General features: G+C 38.7%; 1 protein-coding gene and 1 long non-coding RNA gene across 2 annotated transcripts in view; one reads left to right on the top strand and one right to left on the bottom strand.

Moving 5' to 3' along the window:
• The window catches only part of LOC138145014 (uncharacterized), a 449,608-nt gene that overhangs the window by 342,981 nt on the left and 94,966 nt on the right, over nt 1-11,661 (bottom strand). The window lies entirely within an intron of this gene.
• The window catches only part of LOC138145010 (uncharacterized), an 89,706-nt gene continuing 80,243 nt past the window's right edge, over nt 2,199-11,661 (top strand). Inside the window, exon 1 of the long non-coding RNA XR_011164076.1 lies at nt 2,199-2,440. This is a non-coding gene — a long non-coding RNA (uncharacterized lncRNA). The remainder of the gene's footprint in view (nt 2,441-11,661) is intronic.

The following is an 11,661-nucleotide window of genomic DNA, read 5'->3' as shown; positions in this document are numbered from 1 at the left end:
CTCTCTCTCTCTCTCTCTCTCTCTCTCTTTCTTCCTCCCTCCCTCCCCCCACTTGCTTTTCTGATTACACACCCACACACACACACACACCCTCACACACACACACACACACTGTGTTTTTTATGCTATAGACCCCTTTAATAGTCTAGGGAAGTCTACCCCTTTTAAAAATATTTTAAATACATAAAATAAAATACCTAATATTACAAAGAAATCTAATTATATTGACATATTGAAGGGGAAAATTCAAGATTAAAGATTCCAGGTTATGAATTCCTATGTTAGAGTGTGTCTTGCCTTCCACCTTGCATTTGTCTTGCATACAAATCATCATCAGTAATATGCCATAGCCTGCTGTCCCTCACATTTAACTTTCCTCTGCACTTTGATTCACTTACAATTTTGTCTCTTTTTGTATTGTGGTTACTCACGATTTACAAGCATATTATACCACTGGATGAGAATTGATGCAATACAGAGATTTTGTGTTGTTATGGTTAACAAAATTAACATAGGAATATCATGATGTTCCCCCAAATTAATGGTCTACTGAATTTTGTATTCAGTATAAGAATTTGTATTGGGGAAGAACACCTAACAACCTGTTTTGAGCTGAAGCAAAACTAGAGTATCAAAATCATGTTCAAACCCCAACTGAACCAAATTGCTGTTTCACATAGTTTGAATTCCCAATGACCAGTCTCTATTGTCTTTGCTTGGGAAGCCCAGAAGACACACAGTATCCCTCAGGAACTATGTCTCTGCCTTCAGTCAAAGAACAATGGTGGGCGGGCTTGATTCCAGCTTCTATGTCCAGCCAGTATATCTGCTTTCAACCACCTCTTCTTCCCTCCATGCCCCTTCTGGGTTCAACAGTATCCTCGTGGACCTCCTTGTCAATTCCCACTGTGCTCCCTTTTTTCCTCCTGCCATAAATGCTGCTAGCAGTTGGCACACACATTTCTCATGCTCCCAAGATAGGAATCAAGCTGTGAGATGCCAGCAAGAAGGAAGGAGGGAGAGAGAAAGAAAAAGAAATATAAGATCCTCTCCTGGGGCAGTGTGAATCTGGCCCTGAGTTACTTAGTTAAGGGGACCTGAATTTTCAGAGACGAATTGGCTCAATTCTTTCAGTATGACTCTTAAGAAGTAGGGAGGAATGGGGGAGGTGGGGACACTAAAAAGTAGGTGTGGTCCACCCCCGCAAAACTCAGAGGTAAACTGGTGCCTTCATTGCTATACAGGAAAGGCTCCGTGCCAGATGTGGCTGAATGAGTTCATAGCGTGCAGTTCTGGTACTAATACAAAACCATGCACACACGCACATATGCACAGAGACATCAGTGAAATAGTCACTTCTGAGATGGAAAATAGCAGCCTTATATAACCACTCTGCTGAAATTCAAAGCATTCTCCTGATAGAGAGGCAACAACACCATTTACTAGGTCACCCAAAATACTTAGGCTTGTTCCAGGATTTTCTTGGGAAAAAAGCTCCTTCAGACTCACTTCAGTCCTGATAAGATCACAGCCTTCAATGACTTAGCTCAAACCCCCACCCACTGCCTAATGCCACAAGTGGATGCAGAATGCCTCTCATATCCTGTTTTTGCTGTTTACTTATCATTTTCTCAATCAAAACTGCTGTATGAATGCATCGCGTCTTCTTAAACACAGGTGCTGCTTAACTAGACGAAAGAAAAATTGAGCCAGTGAGTTTGGCCAACTCTGCACCTCACCTTTTATGCCTGCAAAATGGTTACAGTTCTAAATGCCTCTGGCTTCCTGAGACAGTTGATATGAAAATGAACAAGATGGCAGATGTTATGTGCTTTGAGGTCCTTCATCAAAAATTGTAATCATAGACAAGATCTTGCTATCAGAATCATTGAACGACATAAATAAGACAGGAGGAGCATGAGGCACTTGGAGGGTGCATGTAACTAGGTAATATTTTTAGCAGATCTTGTAAAGTAGACATTTGCTGTTGCTAAGGGCAGGGGCTAACTACAGACTATGTTGTAAAGTGTTCTTTATGTAGATTGGTTCTGAAATAAACCAGCCACATGAGGGCCAGTCTCCTAGGCACAGAGTTATCTTTACCAGGGAATAGACACCGGTTCTGAGGGAATGAGCTTCCAAGGATAATCTCAATTGACATTTCTATATTAATTGACCAGTCTGGTTGCATTGTTCTAATGTGCACGATGTAATCACAGCCAGGCAGTGAAGAAATCAGCTTTTTTTTTTTCACCTAGCATTATGAACTTATGGACAGCTGAAGGATTTACAGAGTTAGAAAGTAGATCATCTATAACAGGTAAGACTATACAAAGCAAGGACATAGCACATGATAAATAACACTGATGATGGATATAAGGGCCTCACCACATCTCTCATCAAATGCTCATCCTGAGATTCTGCTTTTCAGCTGGCCCTTGTAAGTACCAAGTGATTTATATTAAGAAAACTGTGTGTCATTCAGTGACCAGTCTAAAGCAAAAGTGTTTCAATGAGAGGGCCAGTGCTTGAACCCTTTCTAGAACTCTGATCAGCAGTAGCAATAAGCTATTATGATGATGATTTGGGGGTGGGGGGATGGGGAGAATAAATAAGGAAGCATATGACCAAAAAATAAAGACTGCTCTGGGGTTGATTTCTTGGTGTGTGATTGTGATTGGATCTTCAAAATCCATTGTTAAAATTAGCTCCTGTGATAAGCCTTGCCTGATTAGACTCAGCTACTCTATGACTCCTTAAATCTCCTAACAGAGACAGAGAAGAGATGTTAACCAGCAGCAATTTCATATTAAAGTCATTCTTGCAACCAAGGAATGAGGAGGAGGTCTTAAAAAGATGGGAGAAAGAAAAGGGGTGGGGGAGAATGGTAAGAGGTTCAGAAGTGGGAACCTTAGCAACAGCCAGAGAGCCAAAGGGAAATCTGTGTATAGGACACAATCGTTTCTCTCTTCAGGAACACAGGGTAAGGGCAACACCTCCTATAAAGAGTGTTGACACATTCTCTATGCATGTTGAAACACAGAAAAGCAGGAGCCAAAAAACAGGCCTGACAATGACTGGCCAACCAGAAGGGCACACTTGTTCCTAATCACTCCCTAGCATATTCATTAGCAACTGGGTTATTTAAGGCATCAGAAGAACAGCACTATTGCTGACCACCCCTAGGCCAACATTCTCAATTCTGGAGAAGCCAAAAGGATAGGATGGTGCCACACAAGTGGACTGTATCTCAGGAGATCAGGCCAGATAGATTCCCATCCTGGTAGTGGTTTTAAAGGTTCAGCTTCCATGGTGCATGTATGTGACTCCCTAGAATTTCCTTCTGCAGGGTTTAGAGCCCAGAAGTCTTGCATATTTGTATTGTGATGAACAAGAGACCCAGGCATGGGAACTTCTGTCTTAGAGTCAGGAAGACCTGAGTTCAAATTCAGCCTCAGAACCTTACTAATTGTGTGATCCTAGGCAAGTAACAGCTTCAGTTTGCCATCAGTAAAATGGGTATAGCAATCCCCCTAATTCCCAGGGTTGTTGTGAGAATCAAATAAGATTATGATTTTAAAGTGCTCAGCACAGTGCTTGGCATATAGCAAGTGCAATATAAATGTTAACTATAACATTATTATTATAATATTACATTATTATATTATAATTATATATCATAATATATTTATTATGTAATATAATAAATATAGTATTGTATAATAATCATGTTATATATTTTATTATATAATTAATGTATTATATAATAATTATATTATTAGCCATTATTTAACTTGAAAAGGCTACAAGCTAAGGCTAAAGTGGAGGGAGAGTTGGTGCATGACTTTTTGTTTGCAGATGATTTGCAGATGTTTGCAGATGATTGAGCACTAAATGAATTCTCTGAGGCTAAGATGAACAAATTATGGATCAGTTCTTGGCTGCTTGTGCTAATTTTGGTTTAAAAATTAACACCAAGAAAACAGAGGTTCTCTACTAGTCAGTATTACACCAGCCATATGTGGAACACCTGGTTAACAGAAAATAGAGAAATTTTAAATACTGTGGATAAGTTCATTTATCTTGGCAGTATACTTTCCAGGGATGTACATATAGATGATAAGGTTGATCACTTGAGAGGCTCCAAAGTATGGGAGAGAAGAGGTATTAAATTGACTACCAAACTGAAGGCCTGCAGAGCTATTGTGTTAGCTTCATTATTGTATACCTGTGAAACCTGGACAGTTTACCAGGGCAGTGCCATGCCAGGAAACTGAATCCCTTCCTCTAGAATTGTTTTAGGAAGATTCTGAAGATCACTTTGCAAGAAAAGGTACTGGACACTGAGAGCCTTTCTTGAGTTGACCTGCCAGGCATTCAAACTCCGCTGCAGAGAGCACAGCTCCAATGGGCTGTCCATGTTATTTGGTTGCCAAAATATGTTTGCCTAAAAGATTATTTTACAGGAAATTCACAAAAGACAAGTGCTCACATGGAGGTCAGAAGAAGTGATACAAGGACAATCTCAAAGTCTCTCTGAAGAACTTTGGAATCATTTGTGAGACATAGGAAACATTGGTACAAGACTGCCCAGCATGGCGTGCCACCATTAAAGAAGGCACTGTCCTTTATAAACAAAGCAGAATTGCAATAGCTCAAAAGAAACATGAGATATGTAAATTTAGAGACATCTCCAATCCAAATATTCATGCCCAACCTGTGGTATAGTTTTCTAAGCTCATATTGGTCTGATCAGCCACAGTCAGACACACTATATCTTGACCCCAACATAGTGATGTCATTTTGGTACTCTTCAAGAACAAAGCATAATAACCAACCATCCATTATCATCATAATTATCATCATTGTTGTTGTTTCCACGCGATAAAGTAATCCCAGGCAGGATATAGCCTCCAATCACAAGAAGAACCAATCAACAATGTGAAACGAACTTGAATTTTGCTAACTAGTTTGTGCTCTTAAATGTCTGGCTGAGATTTCCTAGCTATACCTTTCAAAGTAGCAATACACATTACATTTAATTTAATGAACTATATTCATTTTCTGGTTCATTTTTTATGTTGACTGAATCTTTGCTAGTGTCTCTAAGTACATGTCTATCACTGCAGCTACATATAAAATCCCTGACACAAGGTTCAAAGTTTCTACTTCTTTTTTTAAATCTACTTTATAGTATTTAATAGATTATGTGTATATCTATTGAATATGCAGATAGATTACACAATAATTGCTGATTTCATTTATCTTTAAATTTGATTGACACTTTATAAACATTCCAAAATATTTCCAATTAAGTGACTTCACATAAAATAATGTTCCTAAGATACAAATGTATCTTGTCAGTCCTTTGCTCAAAAACCCTCAGTGGCTCCCCATTGCCTATTAGATAAACTAGAAATTTCTTAATCTGGCACTCTAGCTCCTTCATTATCTGTACCAACCTATCTTTCAAGTCTTGTTTTACTTTCTTTTTACGTATTCTGCATTCCAGCCAAATTGGACCACTGTTTTTTTTTGTTTGACTTGCCTCATTTTTTTCCTCTCTTACCGATGTGTTTGAGTTATTAATCCTATATTCTGAAGGCTCTCTTCATCTCTGGATGTTGAAATCCTTTTTTCCTTCTAGATTCACCTTGGGTGCTACTTGAACCATGAAGATTTCCTTAATTCATTTCCATTCTCTCATCTAGAATTAATATCTCCCTTCTTAAAATATTTCTTTCCAGTGTCAAAACTCTCTGGACTGGAATTAAACATCTTCCAAAAACTTACAACTCACTGCTCTCAGCCACATCATCACAATTCACATTTAACATATATTTATTAAGCACCTACTGTTTGCCAAGAACTGAGCTGAGTTCTTTGGTAGAAAAAGATGAAAAACAACCCAAGAGTTATGCTTCCCAGAGTTTAAAATCAGTTTGAAAGAATGTGCCATGTACTCATATAGAATAAAATAAAGTAAAATGAGATAAGGGCTAAAACGACAAAGAGATTCATTCATTCAAGTCACATTCAGTTGGGAGAGTCAGGAAAGGCTTAATGGAGGGATAGGCAGAACCTGAGCAAGGTCTTAGAGAGAATGAAAGCTTTCAATAGGTAGAACAGGAAAGAGAAGAAACATTCATAAGAGTAAGCTATAATGTTATACCATCTTGAAACAGCTAGCCCAGTTTAGATGAAACTAGAGTACGTGAAGGGGAGTGAAATGAAGTAAGTTTGGAAAAGAAGGTTGCAGACAAGCCTTGGAAGGTCTTACACGCACAGAGAAGGACTTTGTTGTTGTTGTCATTGTTTTTATTTTGTCCCATGTGCAAAGGGGAAGAAGTGGCATTGAAGGGAGTGAGTGGCATGGTTAGACCTATAAGTTACAGAATTCTTAACCAAGAGTCAGTGACCTTGTTTTTTCACATTTTGATAAATGTATTTTATTATACCTAATTCCCTTTGTAACCGGCTGACACAGTGAAAAGTCTGGCCTGAAATCTAGAAGACTAATCTTTGTTAGTTCAAATCTGGCCTCAGACACTTACTAGCTGTGTGATCCTGGGCAAGTCACTTAACCCTGTCTGCCTCAGTTTCCCCATCAGTAAAAAGAACTGGAGAAAGAAGTGGCAAACCACTCCAGCATCTTTGCCAAGAAAACCCCAAATAAGGTCATGAAGAGTCAGACACAACTGAAGAACAACTAAACAATAAATTCTGAGGAAGGTTCCATAAGTTTCAGCAGACAGCTAAAGGGGTCTATGACACCAAAAAGATTAAGAACTATTGCATTAGAAAGATTATGTTTATGGAAATGCTTTACATGATTGCACATGTATAAACTATATCCATCTCAGGGAGGGGGAAGGGGATAGAAAGAGGGAGGGATGGAATTTGGAACTCAAAACTTTTTTTTAAATATTAAAAAATGTTTTAACATAAAGTTGGGGGGGGTAAAATATTTTTAAAAGACATTCTGGAAATGGGAAGGAATAATATTCTATAGAATAATTAATACCTAATAAAATCAGTCTTAATGTTAAAAAAAAGATTATGTTGGAAACTGTGTGAAAGATGGATTGGAGAAGGACCAGACTTGAGGAAGGGAAACTAATATGGAACCTATGAATATGTTCTAGGCTAGTGGCAAGGAAGGCCCGAACCAGGGGCATGGATAGGGAGAGGAAGAGGGGAGACAGTGGCAGCGTGTGTAGAGAGACAGTAAAAGATATGTGGGATGCTGCCAATCAACTCTTGGTTAAGGAGGATAAGGCAGAGGTATAACTGTACAAGATTGCCAGGTCAAGAAATTGGGAGGATAGTAGTGTGATCCACGGTTATAAGGAGGTTAGAATGGAGGGAAGATTTTGATGACAAGATAATGACTTTAATTTTGATTCTGTCGAGTTAAAGAAGTCAACAAGATGTACATGTGATATCCAGAAAATTCCGGACTAGAATTCAGTGGAGAGATTGAGACTAAACATATAGATCTAGTAGTCATCTGCAAGGAGGTGGTAGGTAACTCATGGGAAGGGACTGAGAACATGAAGGAAGGGAGTATAAAAGGAGAAGAGAAGCAACAGAGGACAGAGCTTTAGGAGACCAGAAGAGGAAGTCTGACACATGGAAGTAAAGCCAGGAAAGAGAATGTCATAGAAGCCAATGTATGAGGGAATGTTAAGGATGAGGAGGGGAGATGTACCAGTGTGCTGACACTCAGGTTAAATACACCTGAATGATTGGTGGGGTCAGAAGTCAGATTGCAAGGGGTCATGGCATGAAAGAAATAGCGAAGTGAAAGCAGTAAGTGTAGACAACTCAAAATTGAACAGTGAGGAGAAGAGATATAAGGTGAGAACTTGAAAGGACAGACCTTTTGAGGATGAGGGAAACAAAGGGAGAAGGAATGAATAGAACAGAGGGAAACAAGAAAGGTTGTGTGAAAACATCAATTTGAAGTTATGTAGGAAGAAAAATGATTCTCCTCTCAAAAGATTGCCTGAATCTTTTTGTTAAAGTAGAAAGTGAGGTCATCTACTGAGGGAGTGGAAGGGGGAGATTAAAGATGGGGGTTTAAGGAGAAAGGTGAGAGTTTATAACACAATGTGAAGGAATGTGACAGGATGTGAAACAGGGAGGAATACGGTTATCATGCAGTAGTGAGGTGCCAGTTTAGATTAGATAATGAATTTGACCTTTTCCAACCTCAGGCTTCTCACCCTGTCTTCTGCTGAGGATTTTACCTCTTGCTCAAGGTCATTTGATGTCAACTCCTACTTCCCCTTCTCTTCTCAAAAACCCATGACATCTCCCTCTCCCACTCTCCCTTCCTCCCTCACAGACTCTGAGAGTGAGGGGGCCATTTTGCTTGCCAAGACCAGCTTCTATTCATGTGTACTTGATACCAGACCCTTCCATCTTCTCCAGAATTCATTAGCTCTCTCCCTCTTCCCTACACCCACTTAGCACCAATGCAATATTTATAGCTCCCATGATCACTATAAAGACCGTGACTATAAATATCTCTTGATGTTCCATCGCAAAATATACCAAACTCTCCATATAGAGGACAGAACTGAAGCATTTATTTAGACACCAGAAAACTGAATCCCCAAACCAGTAAGCCAATTCCATCATAGTGCCAAAGATATTATGAAGCCAAAATAATACTGAGAGCCACGGCATCCTTCAGCCTTCCCACAAACCAATACAAGATCAATATTTACTCACAAACCTCTTTCTCTCCTTGCCTGAGCACCTCTCTCTCCCACCATCTCTCTGGCTCTGGCTCCCAGCTTCCTATGGGCTCTGCTTCCCTATACGTGTGTGTGTGTGTGTGTGTGTGTGTGTGTGTGTGTGTACACACATACACACACACTCTGTTTCTCTCTCTCTCTGCAGCTAGATGGCACAGTGGATAGACTACTGGGCCTGAAATCAGGAATACCTGAGTTCTAGCTTCAGAACTGAATTCTGAGTTCTAGCTTCAGACTAGCTGTGGAATCCTGAGCAAGTCACTGAACCTCTGTCTATCTCAGTTTCCTCAACTATAAAATGGGAATAAAAATAACACTTATTATAAAACATTTAGCACAGTGCCTTGATGTATAGTAGGTGCTTAATAAATGCTTCTTTCCCTTCTTCTTGGTAATCTCATCAACTTTTCACAATAACTTTAAATTGTTAAAGCTTAAAATTGGCTAGTATTAGGGCAGCTAGGTGGCACAATCAATAGAGCACCAGCTCTGGAGTCAGGAGGACCTGAGTTAAAATCTAACCTCAGACACTTAACACTTACTAGCCATGTGACCTTGGGCAAGCCACTTAAGCCCAATTGTCCTGCCTTCCCCCCTCCAAAAAGCAAAAACAACAAGAAAATAACAAAAAAACTGGCTAGTATTTTGGGGATACCAAATATATCTAATTTAGTCTCTCCCCTGAGTTTCAGTCCTATATCATCAAATGCCTATCAGATATTTCAAATTGGACATCTCAGAGACATAAGCAAACTCATCGTGTTCAAAGTAGAATTCATTATTTTTCCCTTAAATCTTCCGCTCTTCCAAACTTCACCATCTCTGTTAAAGATACCATCATTTCCCAGCATCCCAGGTTCTTAATTCTGGAGTTTTCTTCGACTCCTTACTCTCCCTCATGTGGCATACTCAATCAGTTGTCACATCTTGTGACTTACACCTCCACAACGTCTCTTGAATCCAAACCCTTCTTTCCATCCTCACAACTACCATCGCTTCAATGGGGATATTGAGGTCAAAATGAAATTGTCAGTGCATGGAATGGTGAAATGCAGAAACAAGGTGTTAACATTAGAAATGAAAATTGAGGGTGACCTGGAATTTAATTTATGGCCAGGACAAACATTGGATCATAGTGATATAATTGAAAGGTGTAAAACACTTGACAAAATTGCTTATTCAGCAAAACTAAGCATTTGCCTTTATAATAAGACAATAGTTTTAATAGCTTCCTGCCAAAAATAAGTCAATTCTGAACTGGGCTTTTAATGTGTAAACCAACATGCAGCAGATCCTTAGGAAAGTAAACAAGACTTTATAGTTAGGAGTCAATAAGTAGTGATTCATGGTGTTTTATGTTCTATAAGAAAAAAAAGTCTTTTTTCCTTGAAGTTACACACAGAAGAAACAATGGTTAAGAATTGAAGGGGGAAATCCAAAAAAGTAGAATGGGTGGAAATAGATTAACTTTAGGAGAAGGGGAAGGAAAGGAGAAGGAAATTCTTATTTCCTGAATTTGGGTTTCACAGATGAAGAACAAAAGTAATGAAGAAGTGAAGGAAAAAAGCAGGGAGGAAAAGGGGGAGGGAGAAGGGGGAAGACAGAGGGATAGAAGGAGAGGGAGAGAGAGGGAGAGAGAGAGAGAGAGAGAGAGAGAGAGAGAGAGAGAGAGAGAGAGATTACTAAACCACACTGGGAAAGTTTTTAAAAGAGTATATCAGTAACTGTAGACTCCTAGATGTGGATAGGGGAAAGTAGGAGTATACATTCAATGTGTGTATATATTTGCAGGGTCTAGAATTGGACTGATACCATCAAGGCAAACTGTATTACAGCTTGTGCTAATAAAAACGAGCAATATAACAGGATGTAATGGAGAAAAAAAATCAAACTTAATGATTCTAACCTTGAATATAAATTTGGAATTATACTAGAAATGCAAAGATGATTCAACCTTACAAAACCAATTAGTTTAATAAATCATAATAATAAAACATTAAAAACATATGATTTTATTAGTAGGCTAAAAAAGTATTTGATACATTTTATGTTTAAGAAAAAACACTACAAAGGAACGAAAATATCTCTACCTAATGCAAAAAAACACCTATACAAAATCAAGAGCTAGTGTTATTTGTGAAAAAGTAACACTGGAAGGTTTCCCAGTAAGTTCAGGGTTAAGAAGAGATATCTATTGTTGACATTAAATTTAACATAGAATTAGAAATCCTAGCTGTTCCAATAAGACAAGAAAAATAAGTTAATGGCATCAACACAGAGGAAACAAAAATACTAATGATTTCCTTTAAAAAAAAGAAAACTAAAGAAAGAATCAACAACAACAGGGGTGGCTAGGTGGAGCAGTGAATAGAACACTGGCCCTGGAGTCAGGAGGACCTGGGTTCAAGTCCAGCCTCAGACACTTAAAACACACACTTTTAAAAAACTAACCATGTGACCTTGGGCAAGTCACTTAACCCCAATTGCCCTCCAAAAAGAAAGAAAAAGAATCAACAACAACAGAATAAGTTAGTGTCAGCAAAGTAGCAGGATACAAAATAAATCTGCTCATTCTTTTATTAAACTAAACTTGTGATTGCAATGGCATCAGAAACTCCTGCTGTGTGCACTCTTCATAATAATGCAGATTGACATCTGCTGTGAAACTTATGATCTTAGAAAGTTGGCTTGGTATTGAAAGGTTAAATAACTTGCTCAGAATATATACCCAGTCAGTACGTGTCAGAGAAGAATGTGAACCCAGATCTTTACTTCAAAGTTAAAATCTAATCTATAATTTTACAATCTCTCCCTGTCCCTCCCTTCCTCTCTCTCTCTCTCTGTCTCTCTCTCTGTCTCTCTCTCTGTCTCTCTCTCTCTCTCTCTCTCTCTCTCT

This window comes from Petaurus breviceps, unplaced genomic scaffold (assembly GCF_028583685.1).
Source record: "Petaurus breviceps papuanus isolate PSGF00001 unplaced genomic scaffold, PetGlider_PUasm1.0 90723, whole genome shotgun sequence".
NCBI classification, from domain to species: domain Eukaryota; kingdom Metazoa; phylum Chordata; class Mammalia; order Diprotodontia; family Petauridae; genus Petaurus; species Petaurus breviceps.
This window is presented reverse-complemented; position numbering and strand designations above follow the sequence as displayed.